Below are 6,066 nucleotides of genomic sequence, written 5' to 3' on the forward strand. Positions count from 1 at the left end.
TCTACATTTTTCTCCCGCTCAAAAGGGTGGGCTTTATATTGTGTACACAGGGGAGGGCTGAGAAGCAGAAGGTCACTTGAAAATCACAACTTATATATGCTGTAATATTCGTGTCTACATTGTGGTTAAATGTTATTAATTGACATTAAGATTTTTAGGCCGGAGTCACACTACCGTATAATGGTATGTTTCCACCCTCAGGATTGCATCAGGATTTGACGCAGGTTAAATCTGCACCAAATCTGCATCAGAGGTCACTGGCAGGTCACATGTATTTTTTACGCGTTTTTACATGCGTTTTTGATGCGTTTTTACATGCTTTTTTATGTGTTATTACATACCTTTTTTTTCATGCGGATTTGTGTTTTTGAAACCTAATAAAGATATACAAAAAAAAAAGAATTGTGATGTCATTTGTTGTCCAACCTCTTCTTTTACATACTCCATTGAAGAATAATGTTTACACACAGTAGATAGATAGATAATAGATGTCAGATAGATATTAGATACATAGATAGATAGATATAGCTATATATCTATCTATCTAATCTATCGTATCTATCCATCGTATCTATCGTATCTTTCGATATATCTATTATCCATCGATACACAGAATCTATCTATAGATATATCTATAGGTAGCTAGATAGATATATCGATAGTTAATAGATAGATATATCGATATACGATAGATAGATCTATAGATAGACTAGATGGTGGCCCGATTCTAACGCATCGGGTATTCTAGAATATGCATGTCCACGTAGTATATTGCACAGCCCACGTAGTATATTGCCCAACCATGTAGTATATTGCCCATCCACGTAGTATATTGCCCAGTTACGTAGTATATTGCCCAGTGACGTAGTATATTGCCCAGCCACATAGTGCCCAGTTACGTAGTATATTGCCCAGTTACGTAGTATATTGCCCAGTGACATAGTATACAGCACAGAGCCACGTAGTATATTGCACAGCGACGTAGTATACAGCACAGAGCCACGTTGTATATTGCCCAGCCACGTAGTATATTGGCCAGTCATGTAGTATATTGCCCAGCTATGTAGTATATTGCCCAGCCACGTATGTCACAGGTTAAAAAATAAAAAATAACATATACTCACCTTCCGAGGGACCCTTGTAGTTCTGTCGGCTGTGTGCGGTGCACGCGGCAGCTTCCGGTCCCAGGGTTGGTATGAGCGCAGGACCTGTGATGACGTCGCGGTCACATGACCGTGACGTCATGGCAGGTCCTTCTCGCGCAGGCACGCAGGACCTGTGATGACGTCGCGGTCACATGACCATGACGTCATGGCAGGTCCTTCTCGCATACCATCCTTGCCACTGGAACCTGCCGCTTGCATGGAGCGGTCACCGGAGCATCGCAAGGAGCGGGAAAGGCGGCGGAAGGTGAGTATATAATGATTTTTTATTTTTTTATTATTTTTAACATTAGATGTTTTTACTATTGACGCTGCATAGGCAGCATCAATAGTAAAAACTTGGTCACACAGGGTTAATAGCGGCGGTAACGGAGTGAGTTACCCGCGGCATAACGCGGTCTGTTACCACTGGCATTAACCCTGTGTGAGTGGTGACTGTGGGGAGTATGGAGCGGGCACCGGGCATTGACTGCAGGGGAGTAGGGATGGACTAATCGGACTGTGGCCATCGCTGATTGGTTGCGGCAGCCATGACAGGCAGCTGGTGAGACCAATCAGCGACTTGGATTCCATGACAGACAGAGGCCGCGACCAATGAATATCCGTGACAGACAGAAGGACAGACAGACAGACGGAAGTGACCCTTAGACAATTATATAGTAGATAATAGATAGATGATAGATGATAGATAGATAGATAGATAGATAGATAGATAGATAGATAGATAGATAATAGGTAGACAAACATGGTGGAGGTGTGGGTCTTCTTCTTTCTTCAAACTGCAACTGCACCTTTAACCCAATCCCACATCTACCCTCCCTTATCCTCCCCTCTTTTGAAGTCCACTCTTTCCGCATCTACCCTCCCTCCAACCTCCAAGTGGCCATCATATACCGACCTCCGGGCCCGGCCACTGCCTTTATTGACCAATTCTCCACCTGGCTTGCTCACTTTCTCTCTGCTAACATTTCCACCATCATCATGGGTGACTTCAACATCCCCATCGATACCCTTCAGTCAACAGCCTCCAAACTTCTGTCCCTTACTTCATCTTTTGGACTTACTCAGTGGTCTTCCACAGCCACCCACACAGATGGACATACACTGGACCCGGTTTTCACCACCTCCCCTCTCCCTCTATCCGACCACCATCTGCTCACTTTATCATCCCTGTCCTCCTGTTAAATATTAATTATAAATTGAATTATTCTTATCCTGTACTGAGCACATTGCTTCTCGCTGACATTACAAAAAGCTATTTCTGTGAGTATAAGTCAACACCATATAAAGGGGAACACGTGGTCTGTGGGACATATAAATAACGTCTCTTATGAGGGTGGGGGGGCTTGTCACGTGGGGGCTGTCACCTCCTGCCTTCACCATCATTCTCCATGGACATCAGACAAGTCACACAAGGAAGGAACAGCTGGTAGCCATGATGACTTCAGACTTCATACAAACAGACGGCTTTTACCATTCAGAACTTTGGGAAAGATGAGTAACAAGCGCTGATATTTACACATGGACAATCTGTTCGTAACTATTTCATCTACTTTTATGTTTTGCTGCAAATTGGGTTTTTCTGTGGACAATTCAATAAACCACTACATTTTTTTATGAATATCATGACATTTTTCTGTAAGAGTAAAGCACCTGGTAAATAGTCCTGATTAAATAAATGTGCGAAATAAGCATATTTAACACCTCCTCACCAGTCACTCATGTCCAGCAACATGCGCAGCCCCGCAGAAACCTCACACACCTAGACACCCACACGCTCTCTGATTCTATCCTACCACTGGCATCCATATCCTCACTCCATGACACAGACAGCGCCACTGCTTTGTACAATGCCACTCTCACATCAACTATTGACACGGTTGCCCCTCTCCCTCATGGCAAAGTGCGAAGTATCAATAGACAACCACTAAACACCACTAAAAGGCTCCGGCAACTGTCCAGGGTTGCAGAGCGGCGTTGGAAGAAAACACATTTGCAAGACGACTTCACTGCATTCAAACAGGCAACACTCGATTTTAAATCTGCTCTCACCTCTGCTAAACAGGCCTAGTTCACAACCCTCCTATCTTCCCTATCCTACAACCCCAAACAGTTATTCAAAACCTTTAACTCCCTCCTCCGCCCCCCACTGCCCCCTCCAACCTCACTCATCTCTGCTGAGGACTTTGCCACACACTTTAAAAATAAGATCAACCAAACAAGGCAAGTTTTCAATTGTTCAACCACCACAACCCCTTTGTATACCAGACCAATGCCCATACCCCATAACCTCCCTATCCAACATCACTGAAGGGGGGCTTAACTGTCTCCTGTCCAAATCGCAACTCATCACCTGGGTGCTCGACCCCATCCCACCTCCTCCTCAACAACTTCACCACCACTCTTATCCCATTCCTAACCCACCTCTTCAACCTATCACTAACTTCTGGCACCTTTCCTTCTGCTTTCAAGCATGCCACAATCACGCCTATCATTAAAAAGGCAAACCTCGATCCAACTGCTATGTCCAGCTATTGCCCAATATCGCTGCTCCCATTCGCTTCCAAACTCCTGGAGCAGCACGTCCATGCTGAACTTTCCTCCCACCTCTCATCTAACTTGCTCTTTGAAAATCTACAATCTGGTTTCCGCCCCATCACTCAACTGAGACAGCCCTGACCAAAATTACTAATGACCTACTTACAGCCAAAGCTAATGAACAATACTCTGTACTCCTCCTTCTAGACCTGTCCTCTGCTTTCCACAGTTGACCACTGCCTCCTACTACAGATCCTCTCCTCCTTTGGCATCAAATACCTCGCCCTATCCTGGATCTCCTCATACCTTTCCAACCGAACATTCAGCGTCTCACACTCCCACACTACCTCCTCATCCCATGCTCTCTCTGTTGCAGTACGCCAAGGCTCTGTTCTAGGACCTCCCCTCGTGCCTGCGGTGCTCCCTGCTCCTGTCTCGGCGGCTGCCGCTGCCCTGCCTGGGACACAGTGTGTGCGCGCACACCCGCAGTGTCAGAGGCAGAGCTGGGAATGATGAGAGAGGGAGCGTCAGGTGACGCTCTCTCCTCCATAATTGCATTCAACTGTTCCGGCGTCATAGACGCCGGTATAGGTGGATGCGGCGGCGCGGGTGGGGGGGGAGGGTGGTTAATGGTGAGTCGGCGTGCAGTGGCCCACTACTGGCACCGGCCCTTCTGGCATTTGCCAGAACTGCCCGATGGCCAGTCCGGCCCTGCTCCTTCCCCACCATCCTGTAGAATGTAAACCCGTAAGCTCGCCCCTTTGTATCAGTCTGTAATTGTTAGTTTGCCTACTGTAAGTGATATCTGTAATTTGAATATAACCCCTTCTCATGTACAGCACCATGGAATCAATGGTGCTATATAAATAAATAATAATAATAACAGATGATAGATAATAGATAGATAGATAGATAGATAGATAATAGATAGATGATAATAGATAGATAGATATATTGATAGATAATCTATATAATCGTCTAAGGGTCACTTCCGTTTGTTTGTCTGTAACGGAAATTCCGCGTCGCTGATTGGTCGCGGCCGGCAGGCGTTATGCCGCGGTGTAACGCAGTCTGTTAACGCTGCTATTAACCCTGTGTGACCAACGTTTTACTATTGATGCTGCCTATGCAGCATCAATAGAAAAAAGATCTAATGTTAAAAATAAGAAAAAAAATATAAAATCACTGCTACGTCATCATCTCGCGAGACCGCAATGCATTCTTGGGACCGGAGCATCGCTAAACGCCTCGCCTGGATCCAGGGGCTGCCAGAAGGTGAGTATATAACTATTTTTTATTTTAATTCTTTTTTTTTAACAGGGATATGGTGCCCACATTGCTATATACTACGTGGGCTGTGTTAGATACTATGTGGGCTGTGTTATATACTGCATGGGCTGTGTAATAAACTGCGTGGGCTGTGTTATATACTACGTCCCTATGCTATATACTACGTGGGCTGTGCTATATACTACGTGACTGGGCAATATAATACGTGGCTGGGCAATATACTACGTGGCTGTGTTATATACTACGTCTCTGTGCTATATACTACGTGGGCTGTGCTATATACTATGTGGGCTGTGCTATATACTACGTGGCTGTGCAATATATTATGTGGCTGGGCAATATACTACGTGGCTGTGTTATATACTGCGTGAGCTGTGCTATATACTACGCAGCTGTGCAATATACATGGCTTGGCAATATACTATGTGGCTGTGCTATATACTATGTGGCTGTGTTATATACTTTGTGGGCTGTTATATACTATGTGGGCTGTGCTATATACTACATGGGCTGTTATACACTGCATGGGCTGTGCTATCTACTACGTGGGCTGTGTTATACACTGCGTGGGCTGTGTAATACACTGCGTGGGCTGTGTTATACACTGCATGGGCTGTGTTATACACTACGTGGGCTGTGTTATACACTACGTGGGCTGTGTTATACACTGCGTGGGCTGTGCTATATACTGCGTGGGCTGTGCTATATACTGCATGGGCTGTGCTACTGTATATACTGCGAGGGCTGTGCTATATACTGCAAGGGCTGTGCTATATACTATGTGGGCTGTGCTATATACTATGTGGCTGTGCTATATACTACGTGGCTGTGTTATATGCTACGTGGGCTGTGTTATATGCTACATGGCTGTGTTATATGCTACGTGGCTGTGCTATAGGCTACGTGGGTGAGACTCTTTTGCCGGGGGCCCTCAAAAACCTGGAGCAGGCCCTGGCTTCACTGATTGGTCATGCCCGGCCGCAAACAATTAGCGACAGGCGCAGTTCGGCTGCGAATTGGCGCGGAATTTCAACCAATTCGCTAATTGGTCGTGCCTGGCCGGCTGAATCCTGTG

The sequence above is a fragment of the Ranitomeya imitator genome, chromosome 4 (assembly GCF_032444005.1).
Source record: "Ranitomeya imitator isolate aRanImi1 chromosome 4, aRanImi1.pri, whole genome shotgun sequence".
Classification (NCBI taxonomy): domain Eukaryota; kingdom Metazoa; phylum Chordata; class Amphibia; order Anura; family Dendrobatidae; genus Ranitomeya; species Ranitomeya imitator.